Source organism: Panulirus ornatus, chromosome 1 (assembly GCF_036320965.1).
Source record: "Panulirus ornatus isolate Po-2019 chromosome 1, ASM3632096v1, whole genome shotgun sequence".
NCBI classification, from domain to species: domain Eukaryota; kingdom Metazoa; phylum Arthropoda; class Malacostraca; order Decapoda; family Palinuridae; genus Panulirus; species Panulirus ornatus.
In genome coordinates this window covers 25,907,443-25,935,283 of record NC_092224.1, presented here as the reverse complement: position 1 = coordinate 25,935,283, position 27,841 = coordinate 25,907,443, and the positions used below count along the sequence as shown (strand labels likewise).

The 27,841-nt window shown below is 43.0% G+C and overlaps 1 protein-coding gene across 4 annotated transcripts in view; it reads right to left on the bottom strand.

The window, feature by feature from the left end:
* Positions 1–27,841, bottom strand: part of LOC139764786 (Kv channel-interacting protein 4) — a 737,128-nt gene that overhangs the window by 310,043 nt on the left and 399,244 nt on the right. The gene's annotated exons all lie outside the window — the stretch shown is intronic.

Below are 27,841 nucleotides of genomic sequence, written 5' to 3'. Positions count from 1 at the left end.
ATCTATAGCGGACCGGGCCATTCACGCGGTATAATAAAACACGGTGGCTACCGACCCATAACTCTCCTTCGGTGCCCATGGGATGTCACCGTGTGGCGAAGGGGTAGTAAACCCAACCATGGTTCACTTGCTCATCTTAAGCATTTGAAGTCCATATGAATGATTTTCCGTTTTCTTTACCCCGCTGAATATTGCCACACGTAAATGTCGACAAAAGATACACGAGAACGGAGAGCCTCCACGCCCAGGACGACCCTCGCTTCCACGACATAAACAGACACGACTTTAAGGACGAGAGGGAAAAAAAAAAAAAAAAATAGAATCCCAAATGTTTCTGATGCTCCTCATATTTAGGCTAAGAATTATTTCCAGCCCCCAAGCCGAATATCTTTCTTTTTTTATCCCCTTTTCCTCCTTCCTCTTTCTTACAACATCCAAATGATCGTCGAAGACATAAGGTTAGACCTCAGCGCGTCCCCTCGCCACTGCGAGAAAGAAGAAAAACAAAAGATCTTTTCTTGCGAGTCTTGCAGTGTGGTGGTGGTGGTGGTGGTAGAGCGGGCATCGGAAACAAACATATGGGTGTGTTCAGAAGAGGCAATCTCCGCAGGTTATCCCCAGGCGGTAAATATCAGGGAGAATAAATCCGTTTCCGTATTCAATAATCGCGTCTGTGTATTGGAAATGGTATTCTTCCTCGCGTTAACTTACTTTAGATTTTATGGAGGTTTGTATGTTATATGATGTATTTATATATATATATATATATATATATATATATATATATATATATATATATAGACCCTTCAGAACGACGGTATAAGATCATGTGTTGGGCGGACACAGGCCTGGATCGCGTTATGAACCAATTCACATACTCGTACATACTGACTTTCGGTTATGCGTAAACTGATGCTAAAATTACTACTGAAACTATGTTTAATAATAGCAGATTCTATGATATTTCTATCTACGGTGAAATGACAAGATACAGTTTTCTGAGCGTTGTCCCAGGCAACAGGGTGGCCAAAGTCTCGCATGTGCAAGAACAGAGCGATGGATTCTTCCCCATCACGAACACTATACTGACGCTACTTTGTTCTTAAATTCGGTTCTTTTTCACTTTATCTCAAAATTTACTGCAGTCCTTGCACGGCGGTATCCGATGCAACCAACCATTTGAATGTTTCAAGGCGGAGTTTTTAATGAACGAGTCTGTCACTATGTTGTAGTTCTTAAATGCAATGTTGATATCAGATTCTTTAAGTAATTGAGGATTCCTTAGAAGCTGTAAGACGATGGTACTCGATGGCTTTTAGTGCTGTACAGTTCAATTGGCTCCCGAAGTGAAAAAAATATTTTTCTGGGACTTTTGATTTGTCAATGAAGGTCTTGCGGGATCTAAGGGATGATGCAATTTCATTCAATTCGTTGACTTCAAGAAATCCTGCACTGCAAATGCATGAAGTAACAGCAAGGTGGACACGGATCGTTTCACTTTATCCTGGCGAGCTGAGCAGAAGTGTATGTATATATGAGCTGTATATATGAGTAGACATTTGCAGGTTTTCTTAAGCTGAACTTGACCTGGTTGAGATATCTGCATCATGACACCCGAAAACGACAGGGTTTCCCCCATATTTTCTTTTTCTTCATAGATCATCTTTACTGATGTAACTTAGATGTTGAAGTCTCGGGAGAAAGCCACCACGTCTTCATTAGTCGACAGTATGCAAATGACGTCACCTACATACCGAAATCAGAGGCCTGTCGGTATGACGCTAGGAAGAAGTTTAACTTAGGACAACCCCTTCGGAGAAAGGGATTGACCATCGTCATGCCGAAATTACCCATTACTGAAAACCCACCTGCAGTCCTCGATGCAAAGCTTTATGTCAGTTCGATGATAAGTGGCCGGAGACCAAGGGACGGGTGGTCTTACCAAGATGCTCAGACCAAAAAACACCACCAACAAGTCGTCCTCTGGAACATGAGTGACGACGTCACGTACCAACTCTCTAGCTTAAAAGCTGAGGCTTACGGGGATGTTTATACATACACGACAACTTCAGACAACTTGCTGGAGTCTTCGTCTGTTGGGAAGGACAACCTTCCCTCGTCTCCGGCCACTTTCATCGAAATCCCATGTTTACCAAATGGCGTCCTAGCTTCGTCTCTACGATGTATATCAACTGACTGCTATATTTCTCTCTTGTGTCTCCCCTGATGATGTGATTATTACACGAAAGTGCACTTGGGAACTTTTCGGGTTTCATTTTCCCCGTGGACTCATAGGAATATATATATATATATATATATATATATATATATATATATATATATATATATATATATATATACACATTATTTATTCATTAGAGAAAGTTACTCATCGCATGAAAATTTACAAAACATCTCAAAAATATTGAAAAAGAAAGTTTTTCTATAATACATAAAATTCTGAAAATTTATCACCCTAAGAACATCGTATCTTAGCCGTTGGCAGTAGCAAACAACTCAAACGATACTCTGTACGAAACTGCCGAATGTATTTCACCCGAGAATTTATCAAAGACACACTGACCAATATTTACTTTCATTCATTCATTCGTACAACATGCTGATGAGGAGAGCAAGAAGAGCATGCCTAAGGTCGACAGCCTTTGTGTATACAATGTTCAGATTTCCACGAAACGGTAAATCGTTTGACCGTTCCCACGAAAACTGCTTATTCCAGCGATTTTCAGTTTATCAGTTATTCGCGAGAATTTAACATTTTACAATGAATGACAATGAAAAACGCTCTCTAACTGCTTAATTATACCAATTCATTATATAACCTTTGTTTAACTTTGGATGATATTACCGATTACCACAGATGTACAAAATTCATTTCGGATAATGAGTCTTTTGATGTTATAATGGGTCACAAACGAGTACACCAACAAAGAGATCTATATATAAATATATTCATCATGATCAAATCCACTCCCGGTTAGTACGGTTTAGAACAGATACATACAAACTCTCAAATTCCTCTCGAATCCTTGATCTAAACAGCTGTGAATTACTTAAGAGAAAGATGACTTTGTCCTTTTCCGTACGGTGACTAAATAATTTCAACCATACGTCTTTGTAACTGTAATAAGAGCGATGATTTGACTGATTACACGCCATATATCTATCCCATCTCTTTCACGCTTCAGGATATATAATTCTGAAAAATAATTATGCAAGCTACTGAGCATTATCAACCGATGTATTTTTGAATTTTTACCAATCATTATGGGAACTAATTGTCTAATTCCACGATTCTATCATTTGCAAATTCTCTGTATTTGCCATTACTCTGAACGTTGAATTCTTCCATTAATCTGTGTTGATAATTTTCCTAAAAAAAAAATCATAAGTGGTTAAGTCTGCTTTCTGCACGTTGGCTAAATCTAAAACACGAATAACAACAATAATGTAATGATAATATCACTGAAAATTTTTTTTTTTTCTTTTTTTTTTTATACTTTGTCGCTGTCTCCCGCGTTTGCGAGGTAGCGCAAGGAAACAGACGAAAGAAATGGCCCAACCCCCCCCATACACATGTACATACACACGTCCACACACACAAATATACATACCTACACAGCTTTCCATGGTTTACCCCGGACGCTTCACATGCCTTGATTCAATCCACTGACAGCACGTCAACCCCTGTATACCACATCGCTCCAATTCACTCTATTCCTTGCCCTCCTTTCACCCTCCTGCATGTTCAGGCCCCGATCACACAAAATCTTTTTCACTCCATCTTTCCACCTCCAATTTGGTCTCCCTCTTCTCCTCGTTCCCTCCACCTCCGACACATATATCCTCTTGGTCAATCTTTCCTCACTCATTCTCTCCATGTGCCCAAACCATTTTAAAACACCCTCTTCTGCTCTCTCAACCACGCTCTTTTTTATTTCCACACATCTCTCTTACCCTTACGTTACTTACTCGATCAAACCACCTCACACCACACATTGTCCTCAAACATCTCATTTCCAGCATATCCATCCTCCTGCGCACAACTCTATCCATAGCCCACGCCTCGCAACCATACAACATTGTTGGAACTACTATTCCTTCAAACATACCCATTTTTGCTTTCCGGGATAATGTTCTCGACTTCCACACATTTTTCAAGGCTCCCAAAATTTTCGCCCCCTCCCCCACCCTATGATCCACTTCCGCTTCCATGGTTCCATCCGCTGACAGATCCACTCCCAGATATCTAAAACACTTCACTTCCTCCAGTTTTTCACCATTCAAACTCACCTCCCAATTGACTTGACCCTCAACCCTACTGTACCTAATAACCTTGCTCTTATTCACATTTACTCTTAACTTTCTTCTTCCACACACTTTACCAAACTCCGTCACCAGCTTCTGCAGTTTCTCACATGAATCCGCCACCAGCGCTGTATCATCAGCGAACAACAACTGACTCACTTCCCAAGCTCTCTCATCCCCAACAGACTTCATACTTGCCCCTCTTTCCAAGACTCTTGCATTTACCTCCCTAACAACCCCATCCATAAACAAATTAAACAACCATGGAGACATCACACACCCCTGCCGCAAACCTACATTCACTGAGAACCAATCACTTTCCTCTCTTCCTACACGTACACATGCCTTACATCCTCGATAAAAACTTTTCACTGCTTCTAACAACTTGCCTCCCACACCATATATTCTTAATACCTTCCACAGAGCATCTCTATCAACTCTATCATATGCCTTCTCCAGATCCATAAATGCTACATACAAATCCATTTGCTTTTCTAAGTATTTCTCACATACATTCTTCAAAGCAAACACCTGATCCACACATCCTCTACCACTTCTGAAACCACACTGCTCTTCCCCAATCTGATGCTCTGTACATGCCTTCACCCTCTCAATCAATACCCTCCCATATAATTTACCAGGAATACTCAACAAACTTATACCTCTGTAATTTGAGCACTCACTCTTATCCCCTTTGCCTTTGTACAATGGCACTATGCACGCATTCCGCCAATCCTCAGGCACCTCACCATGAGTCATACATACATTAAATAACCTTACCAACCAGTCAACCATACAGTCACCCCCTTTTTTAATAAATTCCACTGCAATACCATCCAAACCTGCTGCCTTGCCGGCTTTCATCTTCCGCAAAGCTTTTACTACCTCTTCTCTGTTTACCAAATCATTTTCCCTAACCCTCTCACTTTGCACACCACCTCGACCCAAACACCCTATATCTGCCACTCTGTCATCAGACACATTCAACAAACCTTCAAAATACTCATTCCATCTCCTTCTCACATCACCACTACTTGTTATCACCTCCCCATTTACGCCCTTCACTGAAGTTCCCATTTGCTCCCTTGTCTTACGCACCCTATTTACCTCCTTCCAGAACATCTTTTTATTCTCCCTAAAATTTACTGATAGTCTCTCACCCCAACTCTCATTTGCCCTTTTTTTCACCTCTTGCACCTTTCTCTTGACCTCCTGTCTCTTTCTTTTATACTTCTCCCACTCAATTGCATTTTTTCCCTGCAAAAATCGTCCAAATGCCTCTCTCTTCTCTTTCACTAATACTCTTACTTCTTCATCCCACCACTCACTACCCTTTCTAAACAGCCCACCTCCCACTCTTCTCATGCCACAAGCATCTTTTGCGCAATCCATCACTGATTCCCTAAATACATCCCATTCCTCCCCCACTCCCCTTACTTCCATTGTTCTCACCTTTTTCCATTCTGTACACAGTCTCTCCTGATACTTCTTCACACAGGTCTCCTTCCCAAGCTCACTTACTCTCACCACCTTCTTCACCCCAACATTCACTCTTCTTTTCTGAAAACCCATACTAATCTTCACCTTAGCCTCCACAAGATAATGATCAGACATCCCTCCAGTTGCACCTCTCAGCACATTGACATCCAAAAGTCTCTCTTTCGCACGCCTGTCAATTAACACGTAATCCAATAATGCTCTCTGGCCATCTCTCCTACTTACATAAGTATACTTATGTATATCTCGCTTTTTAAACCAGGTATTCCCAATCATCAGTCCTTTTTCAGCACATAAATCTACAAGCTCTTCACCATTTCCATTTACAACACTGAACACCCCATGCATACCAATTATTCCCTCAACTGCCACATTACTCACCTTTGCATTCAAATCACCCATCACTATAACCCGGTCTCGTGCATCAAAACCGCTAACACACTCATTTAGCTGCTCCCAAAACACTTGCCTCTCATGATCTTTCTTCTCATGCCCAGGTGCATATGCACCAATAATCACCCACCTCTCTCCATCAACTTTCAATTTTACCCATATTAATCGAGAATTTACTTTCTTACATTCTATCACATACTCCCACAACTCCTGTTTCAGGAGTATTGCTACTCCTTCCCTTGCTCTTGTCCTCTCACTAACCCCTGACTTCACTCCCCAGACATTTCCAAACCACTCTTCCCCTTTACCCTTGAGCTTCGTTTCACTCAGAGCCAAAACATCCAGGTTCCTTTCCTCAAACATACTACCTACTTCTGAATTTTTCACCTAAGACATCGTATCTACCAGTTGAGTAGCAACACACTCAAATGAGACTCTGTACGGAAACTGCCGAAGTGTATTTCATCAGATTTATCAAAGAACACTGACAACACTCATTTGTACATCATGCTATGAGGAGAGCAGGAAAGCTATGAAGTTTGGTACCTGTTCGTTCCCACGAAACGAAATCGTTTCTTCACGAAAACTGCAAATATACCAGGATTTCATTTACCAGCTATTCGCGGAATATAACATTTTACATGATGACAAGAAAAACGCTCTCAACTGCTTAATTATACATATGAAATTTGATATCTTTGTTTAATCTTTGGAGTTTACCGATTACCCAGTGTACAATTCATTTTATAATATGTCTGTTTGAGTATATGGGTTCACAACGTGTAACCAACAGAGTCTATATATAATATTTACATTATCAAATATTCCCGTATTAGTATCGGTTTATACGTACATTCAAAGTCTCGAATTCCCTCTGGTACCATGTCTTATACTAGCGTGAATTACAGGAAGATGATTTGTCCTTTTGTCCCGTTTGACTAAATAATTTCAACGTAGTAGTGTTGATAATAATAAAAATAATAATACTTATTATCATCATCATTATCATTTCTCAAGTGAAAAAATATATTTATATCTACAACCCCTTAAGTCATTATTATTATCATTATCATTTCTCAACTGAAAAAAAATATATATTTATATCTAAAACCCCTTAAGTCATCATTATTATCATTATCATCATTTCTCAAGTGAGAAAAAAAATATATCTATATCTAAAACCCCTTAAGTCATCATTATTATCATTATCATCATTTCTCAAGTGAGAAAAAAATATATTTATATCTAAAACCCCTTAAGTCATCATTATCATTTCTCAAGTGGAAAAAAAAAATATATTTATATCTAAAACCCCTTAAGTCATCATTATTATCATTATCATCATTTCTCAAGTGAGAAAAAAAATATATCTATATCTAAAACCCCTTAAGTCATCATTATTATCATTATCATCATTTCTCAAGTGAGAAAAAAAATATATCTATATCTAAAACCCCTTAAGTCATCATTATTATCATTATCATTTCTCAAGTGGAAAAAAAAAAATATTTATATCTAAAACCCCTCAAGTCTTACAGGAAGTAAGGCCAAACATCAGAGGTAAGGTACGGGAGAGATGATCATCGGTGCCTCACACACACACAGAGAAATATTAAAAGAAACGAAAAATAAGGAAGTGGAAGATCCTGGAAGAGGCTGCGGATTGAGCGGACACGAATAATTTCCTCTCTTCCCACAGGAAGCTTTCCAAAGAGATGGGAGATTCAATTAAAGGAGGAGTAAGAAAAAAAAGAAAAAAAAAGTCCAATAACCAACTGGATCCCAGAGGCAAGATCCAACCGAGAAAGGGAGGAAAAAAAAAGGTGGTTTCCAAAGAAACTGAAATATTTACTCTAGAGGCGTTTCTATAAACGCCAATCCTATAAATAAAAGAAATACGAGACCTATAAGGGAAATGACATTAAATATATATATATATATATATATATATATATATATATATATATATATATATATATATATATATATATATATATATCCCTGGGGATAGGGGAGAAAGAATACTTCCAACGTATTCCCTGCGTGTCGTAGAAGGCGACTAAAAGGGGAGGGAGCGGGTGGCTGGAAATCCTCCCCTCTCGTTTTTTTTTTTTTTTTTTAATTTTCCAAAAGAAGGAACAGAGAAGGAGGCCAGTTTTTATTTATATATTGGTTTGCAATATATATATATATATATATATATATATATATATATATATATATATATATATATATATATATATATTGCAAACCAAGTTCCCTGTACGCCAAATGCACCAAAAACCATTAGGTATGACAATCTTGCTACGACATCTTTCGCGTATTACATCATTATACCAAATATAAAGGACCAAGTACATCAGACCACAATGAGGTTATCTGAGATGACCTTACCTGACCTGTCACACGAGTTAATCACTGACCTACAGCTAATATCCTGCTGTGGGACTACTACAGCTAGGTACCAGCTGCTACACTGTTCTGTTTATAGATACCAGCTACTGCACTCTCCTGTAGCTATGTCCACCTACTTTTGTCCTGCCGTCCCTGGTCATACCTGCAAACAAGAGAAAAAAAAACAAGTCAATAATAGTAATCTTATAATAATCTGCAAAAAAAAAAAAAAATATATATATATATATATATATATATATATATATATATATATATATATATAGATAGATAGATAAAAACTGAAATATCACTGAAGATTAGAAGTGAAGGAAGAGATTCACATCCGCTCTACGATCTCTTAGATGGAGGACAGACATGTGAACAAATTCATTTTTTCACTGTTTACAATTCCAGATTACCGTCTCGTGTCTCTCCCTTCCCTCCCTCACGTTGGTCCCTCATATCTAACTTCCTTTCCGGCCGACCTCCCTCCGTAGTCTTTGATGGATCAGCCTACATCCCTTTTTTTCCATCAACAGCAGTGTGTCCCTCAAGGTTCTGTGCTGTCCCCTACACATTTTCCCTCTTTTATCAACGCCACCCACTATTCCACAAATAACCAAATGCGGATGACGCATTCTGCTCCTTCTCTCACTCAGTCTGCATCTCGTCTCGACACAAATTCCTCTAAACTCAGACTTGGATAAAATATCCCAGCGGAGTAGACGAAATATGATTAAGTTTAACGCCTACAAGACCCAGTTTCTACCAGTCTCGATCGAAAATTCCTCAACTTTCCTCTCTCCTGTGACAGTTCTCCAATACCAACTCCTGACTCGATGAACATACTTGGTATTCCTGTAACATCCACTCTTTCTTGGAATTCTCACATTACGGAAATAGCTAAGTCTGCCCCTAAGACACTGGAGTCATGTTTATATATTGAAATTTCTTTTCCTCCGAACAGTGGCTCTCATATCAAGGATGGTTCTACCTCCGCATCCTTACTTGACAGAGTCGAAAGCAGTCCGACTTGAACTCTCCCAGGTCAACTTTGAAACTTAAACCCTCTTGCCCTCGCCAAAATGTTGGTTAACTCCCTTTACTGTAGGTATTACTTTGGTCTTTGCTCCCTAGAGTGGCTGCTTGTGTGGCTCCAACACTAGCTAGACCTCAAGATTCGGCAAGTTGCTGTGTCACATGATTACTATGTGGCCGTTGGCAAATCAAAGATGGGATGCTTTGATAACTATTTCTTTCCCTACACCTCGAAGCTTTGGAACTCTCTACCTTCTCATGTCTTTCTCAATAACTGTGTCATGTTCCCTCCACTTCTGACACATATAGCCTCTTTGTCAATTGCTCCTTACTCATTCTCTCCATATTTCCAAACCACTTCAGCACACCCACTTCATTTCTCTTAATCCCACTTTTCAGTACCACACATCACTTTTACCCTTTCATTACCCAATCGGTCAAACCATCTCACGCCACACATTTAATTTCCGACACATTCTTCCGAACAGCCTTATCTATCTCCTATGCCTCTCATCCAAATGATATTGTTTGGATAACTATACCTTCAAACATACCCATTTTTGACTTCCCAGATAACGTTCTCTCTCTCTTTCCACATTCTTCAGCTTCCCCAGAGTCTTCGCCACCTCACCCATCCCATCAATCACTTCCGCTTCCATTCGCTGTCATATCCACTCCTAGGTATTCAAAACTCTTCGCTTCCTCCAGTTTTTTCTCCATTCAAATTCACGCCCTAACTATCCTGTCCCACAACCCAGCTAAATCTAATAACCTCACTTTTATGCACATTTACTCTCAAATTCCTTCTGCCACATACTCTTCCAAACTCAGTCATCAAATTCAGACGTTTCCCACTCGAATCTGGCACCATTGCTGTATCATCAGCAAACAACAAACGACTCGCTTCCTAGGCCCATTCATCCCTCCATAGACTGCATAAATATATAGCGTCAATGAGATGACTTTCATTGGGATCCGTAAGGTCTCGACTAACTTGAGAGAAAAAGATAATACACTCAGAAGACAAAACACTGTCTCTTCCACCAAAAGTAACTTTGGCGTTATCTATCATTGTTACAGCCTCTTCAATTTCAACTTTGATCACAGTATGTGCCACTAGCGTTACGTTCTTATTCAAATTTGATACATCTTTCATCTTTCCTCTTTACTTAAAAGTTAGCGTCAATATGTCATATCTGCAAGGTTTTCATTCAACGGTGTTGTAGATCACCGTCATAACACCTGCACTCTTACGTTAGATTGTACTTTGGACTTACTAGGGTCTACGCTTGTGTATGATAGATTTGAACGGGAGGCGTGTAACACATGGGAGTATGATTAACGAGAGGTGATGGACTAGAAACGATGAACGCGAGGTCGTGAAAAAGACTTTGTGAACACGAGATACTTAAAATGAACTGTTGAACAAGAGGTGCTGAAAAAAAATGGCTGAAGAAAAGATTACAATATTACAAGATGTCTGCTGGTTCTGAAGGGGTCAGCACTGGTCTCTTGCTCTGGAATCAGCTGAATGATATTACTCTTGGATCAACTGAGAAATATTACTCTTGGGACAACTGAGGAAACAGTCTTGAATCCACCGAGAATTTTACTCTTGGGTTAGCTGAAAAATCTTACTCTCGAATCAACCGAGAAATCTTACTCCTAGCTCAGCTGAGACTGGTTATGTGTACCCTGAAAGACATGGGGTCAGTTTTCAGTCGGTGTTGAGCCATAAGTCAGAGAGGCCAGGGGTGGAGACGACCTCGCAGGATCCTATGCCTTGGAAAATCAATGTACTCTTGGGTGGGCTCCAGACACTGAAGCTTGCCAGGGTGGGGTAGGAACACACAGGCAACAGGGTGCTGGCAGGGTGTAGGTCGGTGGAAGGCAGGGTACTGGCAGGGTGTAGGTCGGTGGAAGGCAGGGTGCTGGCAGGGTGTAGGTCGGTGGAAGGCAGGGTACTGGCAGGGTGTAGGTCGGTTGAAGGCAGGGTGCCGGCAGGGTGTAGGTTGGTTGAAGGAAGGGTGCTGGCAGGGTGCTGGCAGGGTGTAGGTCGGTGGGAGACACGGCGATGGGAGGGTGCAGGTCAGTGGTTAACATGATGATTACACGGAAGGTCAGGACTACTGTGGAGAGTTGGGAAACGAAGGTTGTTAGGGAGGATAAACAGGTGAGGGATGATATGGAGAACAGGGTGGTAGGGAAGATGGGGAAATGAGGGACGAAAGGAAGGGCAGGGGTATGAGGGCTGCTAAGGAGGTGAGGACTGGTAGTAAAAATAGAAAAAAACTTCATATTCTCGGTTCTCGTAGATATGAATCTAAACTGTGAGTACGTTGCTGCAACACCAGTGCCCAACACTACGACCCTCAGGTACGACAGTACGACCCGTGGATACGATGACGTGTTAAATGGATCGTACGACCCTTGAGGAAGACGGTATGACTCGTCGGTATGATGGCGTGCTAATTGATCTCATCATCATGTTCGAGGGTCGTGTACCGTTGTGCTCAACAGTCGTACCATCTTATTGGAGGGTCGTACCATCGTACTCAAGGGTCGTACCATCGTGCTCGAGGGTCGTTTCATCGTGCTCAAGGGCCGTAACAGCAAGCGAAGGGGTTAAAGCTCAAAGCAGCACTCTACTTCTTTTTTTTTTTATATTCATAATCCGGGCAACTTGTTGTAAATGCTCACCCAACTTTGGACTATAAACTGCACTAAGTTACGCAAGCTTAGAGGGTATTAAGCTTCAAGTATCAGAAACTTTCTTGTCAAACTCGGTAAATCAGAGTGGGAGGTGGGGGCAGCTGCAAGTTACTTGGGGATACATGATTAAAAGAAAGCAAGAGAAAACTTGGTCAGCGAGTCCTTGTCTGTAAGTACGTTGCTTGTTGAGAGAGAGAGAGAGAGAGAGAGAGAGAGAGAGAGAGAGAGAGAGAGAGAGAGAGAGAGAGAGAGAGAGAGAGAGAGAGAGAAAATTACCAGTCATCCTGGTAGGCCCACTAGACATAGTTAACGAGACGGACCTCATCCTGGTATGGTTGGTTGGAACCGTGATGAAATTCGAGAAAAAAAAAAATGTAGTGTGGTTAACAGTAACTCCTACATTTTTGTTTCCATACAGTACAAATAATCTCGAAAAAAAGCGGTCTACTCTGTAATACATATATATCTCTATATGTCGGCCAAACACGTACGGTATGTATTCTGGCTCATTGACCTTTGGATGGAGACAGCCAATAAATCCAACACACACACACACACATGGGCGTCCGTGGTGTAGTGGTTGGCGTTACTGACTATGAGTCAACACAGGGCCAGCCCGAGGTCGAACCCAAGCTCGAATCCGGGATGTGTCAGTTGGCCTACACCCAGCCTAGATGTTCCCCTCGGGTCTGGTCGACAAATGTGGCACCTGCTTTAAGATGAGTGTGTGCGAGTGTGTGCCTACACACACAGGAGTAAAGCCAAGGTACAATTATACAAGGTCAAGAGACGAGGCAACACAAGTGTAAAACTTTCTCCACGTAGCAGACAAGAAGTAATCGTAAATAGTTAAAACACACAGGCATTGCCTCCGTCAGGTACTCGTAAATAGTTAAAACACACAGGCATTGCCTCCGTCAGGTACATCCTCCTCCTGCAGCGGCAGAGGATGGTTGATCAACACCAGGGAGGCGACCCTCTCCCGACGTGGTCAAACGTGCTGAGATTGACGAGGCGAACGATTGATGATGATCATCACCAAGCAACTCCTCGTTCTTCTCTTTTTTTTCTCTACAGGTGTCAGCTTAATGACCCGGTAGGACAGCTGATTGATTGTTGTATAATCACTTTTCTGCTTATACGTCAAATTAGTGGAAGCAGCTCACAAGATTCGGTGGTGAAGAGATTGGGCCGATTAGATTGAGCCACTGAAGGTGGAGAAAACTCAAAAGATGGTGGTGATGAAAATGCTGAGTCTTTTGATTATTCTCCTTTACCTTCGATGATCAAAGGCAATTAATCAGATAAATACTGACTTGGCAGGAGGTAGGTGAGGGAAAGATGATAGGGAGCGAGAGAATATGACGATGGAGACTAAAGCTGAGAGGAATAACAATAGTGAAGGAGAGAGTTGGGGGAAGGAATCGGAAAGGAAGAGGAGGAAAGATGGATAGGTATGGGTTAAGAGGTCTGCACTGGAGGATGAAGAGCATCTGGAGGAAATGAATTGTTTGACAGACACATATCTGAAGCTGGGCTACCCCAAGGGTCAGCACAGTAAACTTCAAAACAAAACCATTAAATAAGTTAAGAGAAAAAGGTAGCGTAACGAAAGGGAAGAAGATACTAACAAGTCGAGTGCTTTGGCAAAAAAAGAATTCCTATTGGTGCCTAACTCGCAAAAGGCCCTACAGGCCTTGCCCTGGTTTTCCCAGGACGCTTCACACGCCCTGTTTCTGGTTCAGTCTGTCGACAGCACGTTGACCCCCGTATGCCACTTCGTTCCAAACACTTATTCCCGTGCACACCTTTCACTCTCCTGCATGTTCAGTCCCCGATAGCTCAAAATCTTTTTTCACTCCATCCTTCCATCACTAATTTAGTGTATCCCTTTTCCTCGTTCCTTACTCTTCTGACAAAGTTATCCTCTTGTCAACCTCTACTCACTCATTCTCTCCATACGTCCAGACATTTTCAGTACAACCTCTTCCACTCCCCCAGCCACACTTTTCATTGCCACACCTCTCTCTCACCCTTTTATTACTTACTCGATCAAACCAACTCACGCCCCTTGTTGTCCTCAAACATTTCATTTCCAACACATCCACCCTCCACAGCGCATCTTCATATATAACCCATATCATATATATATATATATATATATATATATATATATATATATATATATATATATATATATGTATATATATATATATATATATAAAGCTGTAGAATTAGGAAAAACAATGAAAGTAGGCCAGCCAGACACGGGTCTGGCCAGTGTGGAGTGTAAAAGAATTTATAACACTTGAGCATTACCTCGGCTTATGGTCTTACCCAATAAATCACAGGAAAATGACAATCATTCTTTTTATGTCCACCTTATATATCAGTCAGGATGACACAATAAGACCAGAGAACATTCAAAATAATACCTCACACAGAGGAAATAATGGCTGGAGTCTTGTAACATCTGAAGGTAGCCTCGACCTTAAATGGAGAGGTGGCTATATTGCCTTATGTATGGGGGGTCGTAAATTATTGTAATGTGTTCTCACCACTGTGGATCCAACGTCTATCTTCATTCTCCTGGGAAACTCAGTGGGAGGGAGGGAGGAAAGGGAAGAGGGGAGGAGAGCAGCAGGGTGTGACGTCAACAGTGTTTACATCCCAAGCCTACCTGGTCTAATTGAAACGAAGATCACGGAGGGATGCCAGAGGCGCATCACCTCCCCCTGGTATGGTAAGAGGGAGTTACATAACCACTGTGTCCCGCCCCCCCTTCAGCACGACGGGTGCAACCGCTTGAGCAAGACGGTGCTACCCTTGATGGCCTGGCATCTGACCTAACCCTTGAGGCCATCGTGAGCAAGGGTTATTATACCGATAAGCTAAAGGGTCGTACCGCTGTGCTCGAGGGATTAAGGAGGAAATCATACGGATGAAGTCAATGTGCTCCGAGTTACACAGTCATACGAGATACACAGACCAGACAGACCCAAGGTGCAAGAGAGTAGGTCTGGCCTTAAGGCTACTTATGGGTAGCTTGTCTCATGGTAGACCAGAAAAGGCAGAATGAACTACACACACAACACCAAGCAGCAAACGACACGTCCTCATTCGACTGGCATCTGCCATAGTTGTAAACAAAACACAAGAGGGGTGTGAAGAGTCGGCGGATATGTCATCAGCTGAGATTTGTTTGCTTACATCAAATAACTTCAAGATGTTGTGGACGGATTTCAAGTATCGTGGAGCAGAATGAAAAATAAAGAGGAAGGAGCAAGTAGGGAGGAATGAACGTCCAAGAGAGGAGGCTAGGACTGCGGTGAGGGAGGTATTCCAAACATGAGGAGTAGACACAGAAGGGTATTCACTGGTCGGTATGTACAGAGAAAATGTTTCAGAATGATATCTGTGGGGCGGGCGCATCCTGGTGGCTTTTAATATCTAGGGAATGTTACCTCGACTGAAAAACGCCGGGGAAAAATATGAATATATGTTTGTCAACAGGAGCGAGAGCCTACCCTGGCGCTTCTATGTACAGCGAGGCGCGTTACTCTCGGCAGAGGGGAGACCGTCGCAAAGGTCTACCTACCTGGCCAACCACACAACCACGCCTGCAGGAGACGTCTTGCCAGGGACCCACTGCTCTAGCCACAGGTCTCTCTCTCTCTCTCTCTCTCTCTCTCTCTCTCTCTCTCTCTCTCTCTCTCTCTCTCTCTCTCTCTCTCTCTCTCTCAAAAGTTTGCCAATCAATAAAGGACGAAGGGAACCCTAACCTGGCACGTAACACAAACAAGTCGACGGTCAACGTGTGTCCGTGTCCCGCTTGGACGTCCGTGGAAGTACGTCAGTGTGTGACCCTGAGAGAGCGACGTCATGATGGGGATGGGGGAGTGGAGGTGAGGGTGGACCTGACCTGCAGGGGGGAAGGATCGAACGGAAAACTGTAGACCACACATCCGTAGAGAGATGGCGTCGGGGGAGTAGTGAGTTGTAGCCCCAAGGGACACGGCCCGGGGGAAGTCGTAGATCGTATCCTAGGGTGTGTGGCCTCGGGGACGTGTTACATCCGGCTCTCGGGAAAGAAGCGGTGGGGAGAGTGTTGACAGGTGACCCCGGGGAGGTCACCCCGGTAGGCGGGTCGTGTCTTTCCGGCGCGGTGGGGCGAAAGTGGGGAGGAAGATCATAGGGTCGTAGATACAATCACAAGCCCGAGGATTGGAAAGGATTAGGGAGAGTTAAGGAAGGGGAGAAGACAGAAGGAGAGAGAGATGGAGAGGGTTATGTGGGGCTGGAGGAGTATGAGGAGACTGTAAGGAATGGGGAGGAGGAGAGTTTGTGTGTGGTAGAAAGGACAGAGGACTCGGATGGGAATACATGGGAAGGATGGATAAGAGGAGCCATGATGGTCCATGACGAGGTTGTATGCAGGAGGAACGTGATGGAATAGCAAGTTCCTGTTTCGAGCTAATGCCCCTTCTTACCCTTACAGTCCCTCCAGCACGACAGCTAACAGAATTATAGCTCTAAAGGAAGGCCATGTAGTGTGGAGTATGGGAATGTTATAGGATAGTGTGGCGAGGGAAGTGAGGAGGAGAGTTTCTGGAGAGCAACAGAAGTAAAAAGGGAGAGAGAGCTTGGGGATACGAGGGAGAGGGTAGAGGACAGTCCTGGAAGAGAAGAAGGGGGGGGGGGGGGCAGGATTATCAGAATAGGACTGGCTGGGAGAGGAGGGTGGGTGGTGGGAAGGTGGTGGGGGGAGACAAGAGTAGGAAGAAAGGAGAAAGGGTGACGGAAGAGGAAAAGGTAAGAGGGACTGTGGCTGAGGATGCGAAAGAGAAAACGAAGTGGGATGGGAAGAGGCTGGGAAAGGAGGCAAGAAAGATGCAAGAGTGGGATGGATTAAGGGGAAGGAGAGTTAGAGTAGGTGTTAGGGAGGGGAGGAGAGAGGTGTAAGAGAGTTAAGCCAGGGTGAGGGAAAGGAATAAAGGTGAGAGGAAGTCGGGAAGAGGTGAGGAGAAATAAGGTAGGGGTAAGGGAGATTCGCGTAGATACCAGGGAGAATAAGGTAGGGGCAAAGTAAGGTAGGGGTAAGGGACAGTAGTGCAGAAGTAAGACGGATGAAGCGAGCTCACCAACAGACCTTGGTCAACTGTTCCACGGGAAGGGTCTCGCTTCGTCCACCGCCAGAGGCGAGCGTGTTTATTGGTGCGTGTCGCCTTCTTCGTGGTGTGGTGTGGCCACTCATATTTTTTTTTTCCCTGCAGACGCCGAACATGGTACGCGCAGGAGTCTGCACCAGTCAAGGTCAAATTGGTCAGAAGGCAAAGTAGTAAACATAAAGAGTGAATTTGAGTTCCTCGGGTACTTGAAGACCCAAGTCACGAAGGTCGTAAAGTTATAAGAAGAGGAAAGGACGAAGAAAGAGAATTTCCTAGATCCGCGGCACGAGAGTAAATGGAGGTCTACAACTGGTTAAGGTTTAGCGTGACTCGTCTGGACACAGGAACTATGGAGAGACTCAGCCAATCCTGTTCTGAGAGTCCTCGTCTTAGTACCTGGGACGTCCCGCGAACAGACCATGAGAGCAGCGGGCGGTAGTAATGATATCTGTAGAACCGAGGGAGGGATGCAGCGTCATAACAGAGAGAGAGAGAGAGAGAGAGAGAGAGAGAGAGAGAGAGAGAGAGAGAGAGAGAGAGAGAGAGAGAGATTGTTGAACAGAAAAGATAGAGTTAATATAGTAGAAGGTTTTTCATTTCACAGTTGCTGTAAGAACGGTGGAAGAGGAGTTATTCCAGAACAATGAGCGCGAGCCAGGTAGGTACGAGTAGCTGCTAAAAAGAAAACAGTTGTTTCACCTAAACAACATCACCATCGCGTGAGTCACACACTCTGATGTCCCTTGTGTGGCGTTTCTGGAAAAGAATAATGGATGTGTTCTGAATGATAATGACTTTGAATCTAACAGGAAATAATAAAAGAGATTTACGAAGAGATATGAACAGAAATTCCTTTTTTTATTGCACTATTAAATGTCACTAGGCTACTGCTTCCCCATTACGAGATGCTGCGCAGAGAAGAAATACTACAGCACGAGAGGAGAGAGAGAAGAAAAAAAAGAGTTCTGGAGTGAGGAGGGAAAGAAAGAGGGGTCGAGCTCCGTAGAGTGAAATACTACAGTACGAGAGGAGACAGAGAAGAAAAAAAAGAGTTCTGGAGTGAGGAGGGAAAGAAAGAGAGGTCGAGCTCTGTAGAGTGAAATCGTCGTCGTAGGAGTGAATAGAACTGGACACTGGCGAGAGAATATTGCTTATGGAGGAAACTGCAAAGTGAGAGCGCAAACACTTTATCTATATGGCTTCAAGAGACCCTTACCATGAGCTTGAGTAAACCGCAGCTTACTACCAAGAAGGGCAAGTTTGGGTTTGTAAACACAGGTGAAATAAGATGGAAAGGATCAGAGTTAGTTCAGATACACGTAATCTTAGGATAACAGGAGACGAGTCATACACATTGCCCACCTGTGGCAGGAAGTGGAATCGGAAGACCTTGCACGACGGAGGAAAATATAGGAGATAACATACACGAGCTTCAGTGGGAGGATGCTGGGGGGATGGGCTACATGCGAGATTCTGCAGTGCAGAGTTTACACGAGTTTACCTGAGAAAGACAGACAACAGGAGGCCTGATTGGCCCACAACTGGGTTGTCTGGAAAAAAAAAGTTTAACTCGACAAGGAAATGTTGGAGAGTTAGCTATGGTCAAAGACCTGAAAGACTTATCATCAGCACATATGTTCCATTCACGGAAGCATAGTGGATGCTACAGGTAAAAGCTTCGAGATGATTCCGCTTAGAAATGAACGAGTTTCATAGCCCAGTACAACATGTCCCTTGTAGAAAAAAAAGCAAAAAACATTATAGACAGAGCGATCAAACCATGGCTTCGGGAATAAAGCTTTAGTAAAAAAAAAAAATAGAAAAAATAAAATATACTTCAACCCAACCAAGTAGTCCTCTGCCTTACAACCAGTACAGCTGGAGGCATCCTGCCACGCAAAGCAGTCCTGGTACTGAAGAAACTTCGTTTCAGAGCTGAGGAGGAAGGACCATTTGAGTCCACCCAGAGCACCAAAGTTTGGTGGCTCAAAGTGGAGCGTAAGGGGGGGTTGGACGAGCCTCGGCTGAACCGATACAAGGGAAGATTGTGATCCGATAGCCTTAAGGGAGCAGACAATTGTGTACATACAGCAGGAGAGCTCAGAATGAAAAGGAAACATTAGTAAAGTGTGTCACAAGACTGGCCTTGATGGTTAGGAACTTAGGTGTGTAACAAGGGAAATATGAGACGATCTCAACTCGACTGGGGGTCACCTGAAGAAGATTCCAGGCCAAGCATTATGGTGTACAACACTGAAATCCCCAACATAAGAGAATTGCACAGGCCTGGATGCGAAGAGAACAGGAAGTCAAGTAGATGAAAACTTGTACATAGCTGGAGGAGTAAAGAAGGCTAACTCGAATATAGAAATATAAAAGGCTCATTCGAATATGGGAATATAAGTGGCTAACTCTAATACTGGATTATGGAAGGCTAACTTAAATATAGGATTACTGAAGGTTAATTCGAATATAGGAATATACAAGATAATAGAATATGGGAACATAGGAGGCGAACTCGAAAAAAAAGAAATATAAAGTCCACAAGAATAGAGATTTATAGAAAGCCAACTCGAAAACAAGAACATAAAAAGTTAACAGAAATATAGTAATATAGAAGACTAATTCGAAAAATTGAATTGGTAACATCTGCTTGCCTCATAAACACAACCTGTATATAGAAAGATTTACGAAAAGATATACCGTACGTATACGTTTACTGTATCTAAATTCAAATGTATCATTTACAGTTCATGTAAACACAAACTTTTTCTGGGTTCGTTGTACATCAGGTTGAGGTCGGCATCGTTTGAATAGTGCCATATGGTCCATATGTACGTAAACAACAAGATTCATCAACTTGTCATTAATATTAATATATACTTTATCTCGTTATGTTGTGCTAAATACTGTATTTTGATGTTTTGCTAAATATTATGATTTACTTTTTCTTTTGCAACACCATTATTGAAAAAAAAATTAGGTACTATATTTTGCCGTTTGGTTAAATGACAAAATATTTTTTTTTCCTCTATCTGTTTTTCCACTATGCTATGCTTGGCACAATACTGTATGCCATTTTGTTTTTTTCCGGACGATTAATTTACTGTTTTACGGAACAGAATATTTCCGCATATTTTTCCAAGATTCTTTTTTTTCAGTATTCATTTTCCTTAATACGGTTTTTCGTTATATTTTATTTCAGTCATGTTAAACTTCGATGAAGACATGTTCCATTAACATGTTGAGCACGAGGGTACGACCCTTGAGCACGACGGTACGACCCTTGAGCACGAGGGTACGACCCTTGAGCACGAGGGTACGACCCTTGAGCACGAGGGTACGACCCTTGAGCAGGACGGTACGACCCTTGAGCAGGACGGTACGACCCTTGAGCACGAAGGTACGACCCTTGAGCACGAAGGTACGACCCTTGAGCACGAAGGTACGACCCTTGAGCAGGACGGTACGACCCCTGAATGTGATGGCAAAACCTTTGCCTTAACTCTTTATTAAAGAGTCAGGTCACAGTCAAGGCATCACGCTCAAGGGTCGTTCTGTCGTGCTCAAAGGATCGTCCCGTCGTGTGCTCAAAGGTCGTTCCATCATGCACGAAAAGAAATCGTGCCGCCGTGCTCATGAAGAGAAAGGAAATTAAAAAAAGAACAATGATTCTCTATGACTTGCCTATACGTCCGACAGACTATAACTCGGCTCGAGTTTTCCCCAGTATCATCTATGCCTGGGGACATGGACCTCACTGACAGACCCAGCGAACTTACCAGGGGGTGTCCAGGTCCGGAACCCTCACTGACAGGGCTAATGAGCCTCCCGTGGGAGTCCAAGTCCAGAGACATGATTCCGTCGTCCGTCATCCGACAGATCGCCAAGGCTCACAATGAGACGGTTCCGTGGCCCGTCACCCGACAGACCGCAGCGACTAGCAATGAGACGGTCCCGTCGTCCGTCACCCATTAGGCTGCCATGACTCACAGCGAGACGATTCTGCCACTGTGACAGTAAGGAGGAGGTATGTACCTCCTTAGCTGGCTGGAACCAATATTATGCTCGATAACCCTGCACCCTCCCACCCTCATTGTGTTACATGCTTTGACACACTCACTGGGGCTAGCCCAGTGAACCTTCTCTGGGGCTACCCCCTAAACCCTCTCACTGGGGCTATAGCTACATACTGTTACACAGAACACAATGTTACCCCTTCACCATGTTCAAGCTTCCCTAGAGACTACCCCCTTAACCAAACATCTTTGTTCAAACTCTTAACAAACCTCTGCTTTCACCAGTCCTCTCCACTTCCTTCCTCCCCTTACCTCGCTGTTCACATGCTACTCACCCCTCACACTCTCATTCACCCCACACATTTCTCCTCGTCCCAGCTACCTACCCTCACCCCTCATCCAACCCTCACTTTCCAACCGCGCTGGGATACACGTCAACATACCCCTCACCTCATTTCCAACACCAAACGAACCCATTCCTCAACTTGAGACACCACAAGTTACCCATCATCTCTCATCCCTGCTTCAACATATCTCAAATCCCGCCCAAACTTCAACTTCATCTCTCTCATCCTTTAGTTTCAACCTTAACCTTTTAAGCGAGATGGTACTCCCCTTGAGTATGATGGCAGGACTAGATCCGACTCTTATAAGGGTCAGGTCAAAGGCCATGCCATCATACCCAGGGTTAGCATCCTCATGTGCTCAAGGGACTTTACGTCGCCATATCTATGGCGGTAATGTCTACACTGTGTTCAAGCAAGGCCAGACTTGAAACACCAGCGACTATAGCTTCAACATGACAGTAGTGCTCAAAAGGAAAATTTCCCTCCCTATACTTGTGGTTTTGATTCTCTCTCTCAATCATCGAACAGGATTTAGTGAAATTTTTGCTGGATGCTGATGCTTATTGATCGATAACAATGCAAAGCTAATGAAACTTAAGAAGGAAGGTTCTTAATAACGTTTTCGACTTTACTGATATGAGTAACTATGATAATGATAATACGTCATAGTGGTGGTGGTGATGATGTCCCTAAGGTAACGCAGCAACTTGGACTGTATACACGGATTTGAAACGTTCATCTTATAGTATCTGTATTTTCTTTCGGTTCTTGACTAACCACAACCAAACATTCTTTTCTTCCTTGCATCTGAAATGTACTTTCAGTCCTTGCAAATCTCAGTAAATGTACCTAAAAAAAAAAAGAAAAAAACGTCGTACACCCGGCAGTGAAGTTGTTTACCTGACAGCAGTTGAGTGGCTTGCTGCCGGCCGTTTGGTTGATACTGTCTTACGGCACTTGAGTGCTTTCAGGGTTTAGTAGGGTTGTAAAGGGCTGGTGTTTAGATGAGGTGCGATGTGGAAAATGTTTACGAAGAAATATGGCTTTGGGAAGCCAAGCAGTACTGACATGATGTGCGACATACTACTACTATTACTACTACCTGTGGTAGTAGTAATAGTAGTAGTAGTAATGATGGTATTTAGAATATTTTATAACTGATTTTTCATTCTTAGAATACTGATGATACTATTTCATTATCCTTATTATCATTATTATCATTGTGACAACAGTATTATCATTGTTACTATTATCAAACAAACACCTAGCCTTTTCTTTAGCATATCTCATTACCCTACTAACCTAATTACCAGACACCTCCTTATCACTTCCAGGCCTAATTACCGAACACCTTTTTTACAATACTAGGCCTAGTCGTCTGGTACCTCGTGACTCTACTAGGCCTGAGAACTGGATACTTTCATATCATACCAGACCTAAGTACCTCATACCTCGTTACCATACTAAGACTAATTACCGGATACCTCCCTATCATACTGGGCCTAATCACCGGATACCACCTTATCATACTAGGCCTAATTACCGGATATTGTGTCATACTAGGCCTAACTACCCATTCCGCTGAGTTGTACACAATTTATGAGGGATAGAGAGGATGGAAAAGGAAGCACAGAAAAAAAACGTACTTAAGGAAAAGAGATAACAAAACGCCAGCTGGCCTATGACGTAGTCATCCCTCTGTCATCCACGTACATTAGAGATCTGTGCCAGATGGTTAAAGCTACGTTGCTGGGCTGGAATAGGAAAAAAAAAGCTCTTTATTTCCACCATTGCCTCAGCAGGAAAGGGGATGGTAGAGAACCACACACTGCTGAAGTAAAGCGATCTATGGGAACTATACAGGAAAGGAGGAAATGGCAGCTGTCTGTATTGCTTTACTGATATCATCATTGAACAATAATACTCTACGCTAACTGCTTTACTACATAACAATCTGGTCATGGGGTCATATTTCCAGTCCGAGAAAATAAAAAAAAAAAGTAGTCATAAACGTACATACATATATATACACGATTTTTTTTCCCCAAAAAATTCTTTTCATTTTGTAAATATATGAGCTTACGATAAAGTCGTCCAACCGGTTTCTGGAAGTTGAGGGTAACTTGTTGCGGTGGCATTACCCGGTATCTAGGAGCCATACCTTCGGTCAGTGACGTGTTCAATAGTTTGGTTATGGGGAATATCTGTCACCGTCTGACGCGCTTCCCGACTCTTGAGCTCTGAGAGAGAGAGAGAGAGAGAGAGAGAGAGAGAGAGAGAGAGAGAGAGAGAGAGAGAGAGATTACGTGAAAAGAAAAATAAACGAAGAATACGCGAGAAAATTAGGTTAAAGGAAACAAAGTAATTGAAGGGAATACGAGGAGGAGGAGGAAATAGAGGAGGGTGGGAATAAGTGACGGGAATGAGAGGGAGGAATCAGAGAATGTAGGGTAACAGAGGAAGAGAAAGAAGTGAAGAGAAGGAGAGACGGTGTGGCCACCGTCATAAATGAGAAAGAGAAACGGAACGAAAAATGGATAACAGAATGGGCTGAAGGAGGAGTAAATGAAAGAGAAAAGGAAAAAGATAGCGAGAAATACAGATATGGGGTGAGGGAAGAGGGGCAAACAGAACAATAGGTGCTAGAATAATGGACCGCGATCAGGAGGGAAAGAAAAAGAACGATGAAAGGGGAGAGGAAAGTAGTTGACGAATATGGAAGAGTTAGGAGAAAATATGGTGCAAGCAAAGCAAAAACGTAAAGTAGATAATTTTCATCATTAAGATTGCGAGGAAGCTTCCACCTTAGGCCGCACAGGTAGAGGTTTGCCAACATGGTCTCCACCAACTAAAGGTTTGCCAACATGGTCTTCACCAACATGGTCTCCACCAACATGGTTCCACAGCCATATGTTCCCTAGCAACATGGACCATACTACCGTATGCCGTACAGACATGGACTGTGTTGACATAGGCTACGTATACGTGGGCCGCGTCAACTGACGTAGCAGTTCGGTAATCAACATGATGTGCGCCAACACGGAGCCAACATAAGCAGCATGTAGTGACGCGACTGACTGACATCCTTCTTCCCAAGCATTCGTCAATGCTCCCCAAAACGTCGTCCGTTCCCCTCCCTCCCTCCCCTCACCCACCTTATGACTCAGTCACGCTTCCATGAATCCATTTCCTGTCATGTCGTCCACTCCCAGATACTTAAAGCACGTTCACTTCCTCCGGATTTTCTCCATCCAAACTCACATACCAACTAACCTGTGTCTCTGCACTACTAAACCTTACAATATCTTTAATTTCATTCACATTCACTTTCAGTTTTCTTCTTCCACATTCTCCCAACTTAGACACCAACTTTTGCTGTTTCTTTTCGATTCTTCCACTAGCACAGTGTCAGCAGCGAAAACAGTATGACTCACTTTCTAGGTCGCCTCATTTAGACTGTATGCCTGCACCTTGGCACCTTTCTTCATGACTCTCGCATTTACCTTATAAAAGATTAAACAGCCACGGTGACATCACATACCCCTGCCGCAGATCAAACTTCACCTGATTTGTTTGAGGAAAGTGTGTGGTGAGAGGCGATTTGATAGAATAAGTAATGAAACGATAACAGAGAAGTGTGGTTACGAAAAGTGTTGCTGAGGGACTTGAAGAGGGCGTGCTGAAATGGTTTGGAATTATGGCGAAAATGAATGGAGAAAGTTGAGAGAGAATATGAGTGTCAAAAGTTGAGGGAACAATGAGAACGGGGAGACCAAATTGGAAATTGAGGGATAAAATAGAAAAAAAAAAAAAATCAGTGATCGGGCCTGAGCATGAAGGAGGGTGAAAGGCATGCACTGGTAAGAGTAGATCGGAACGATGGGGTATGCAGCGGTCGACGTATTGGCCGTGAACTCAACCAGGGTATGAGAAGCATCCGGGGTAAGCAATGGAAAAGTCTGTGGGGCCTGGTTGTGGATCGGGAGCTGTGGTTTCGGTGCATTACACATGACAGAACAGATGTGGGCGGATGCGACCTTCGTCTGATCCTGGTGTTACCTTACTAACGCGAGAAACTACGATCAAATATGAATATATATATATATATATATATATATATATATATATATATATATATATATATATATATATATATATATATATATATATATATATATTCATCACCAGTACAGCATGTCAAACACAAAAGGCTTTTGAAGTTTATCATGCAAATGAAATTCATTCTAGAGTTACAAAGACCATACATTTGTCACGAAGTTGAAGACAGGCTCCCGGAAGGAGGGCCACACTACACATGAAGAAAAGGTATGGTGTTCACCCCTGGGGACGATAGCAACCGGAGAAAGTAATATTGCACACACACAGTGGGGGACGTCATGGGTCTCTGACGTGAGTTGCTTCTTGAACATGTCTTCGGGCTGAACAAGTGACATTGTTTCTTTTAATGTCTTTGTTTTCCTTAGGTAAATCAACATGAGGGATTTCCTTGTCCAACCGGAGAATCCTTCCTGAAGTCTGAGGATGAAGTTTATTCGTGGCGTAGAAGAGTAAACTGGTCGACCTGTCAGTCTCCCGTCCATTCACTTCCTCCCTGTTTTCCTTACTGTCTTTCCGTTTGTCTTACGTCTGTCTCTCTCTCTCTCTCTCTGACGTCTGTCTGTCTCTTACGTCTATCCGTTCATCTGTTTCTCTGTTTCTGTCTTCCATTTTCTCTCTCTTTCTCCCACACATACACAGAGGCAAGACATCCCTCGTGCTTTGGTTCTCAAAAAAAAAAAAAAAAAAAAAAAAAAAAAAGACGTCTGGACGGGCGGGGGTTGAGTGGTTCTTGTCAGAGGCTTGAATTCACAGAGAGCTCTTAAGTGCCCCTCAAGTCATGTCCCGAGAGTCAGGCTAAAGAAATCCGCTCGGGGAAGTTCCTCTAATTCCTGACCTTTGAGAATGACCTTTTATGGATCAGTCTCTGTATTATTTGTGCTAAAGCAAGGCTAACACGAGCTGGGCACCTGTGAGGGCTTGGAGACTTGCTCAGGAGAAGGTCTGAGAGTGAAAGAAAGAGGAGATAATAGCGAGTGAGCGAGTTTGGGAATGTGAGAGGGAATGTATGTGGGGGGTGAGTGCGTGTGAAAATGTAAAAGGGAGTGCGTATGGGGGTGACGGGGTATAGGAATGTAGGAGGTAGTGTGTATGGGGGTGACCAGGTGCAAGAATGCAAGAACGTGTGTGTGTGGGGGGGTGGGGTTGCGTTGATGTGTGTATGTGGGGAGAGTGAGTGTGAGAATGTGGGAGGGTGCGTGTACTGGTTTTAGTGGGTGTAGGAATGAGGAAGGGATTGTGTCTAGGATCAAGTGTGGAAATCAAGGGGTGTATGGGGGAGAATGAGTGGGGAATGTGAGAAGGAACCTTCGGTGGTGAGTGAGTTAGGAATGTATGAGGAAGTGTGTGTGTGGATGAGTGGATGTGGGAGGGAGTGTGTGTTTGGATGACTGGGTGTGGGAATAGGGTTATGTTTGTACTATAAGGCTTGTTCATCCACCTTCCCTTCTCCACCTACATGTCCATCCACCTTCCTTTCTCCACCCACATAACCATTCACATTCCCTTCACCCACATGACCATCCATCTTCCCAATTCCACCCACATAACCATCCACATTCCCTTCTCCACCCACATGACCTTGTCTTCAGAGTTAATCGAGGCAACCTAACTGAAGGCCCCTAGCAACGAAGCCTTCCTCCCACACAAGCTTATGACATTTCGAATCAACAGAAGATAAATCACCAGGCCTGTCAACAGAAGAAGGCACATCAATAGGACTGCCAACAGAAAACATATTACCAGGACTGTCAACACAAGACACATCACTAGGACTGTCAACAGAAAACACATCACTAGGACTGTCAACAGAAGCAACAGAAGACACATC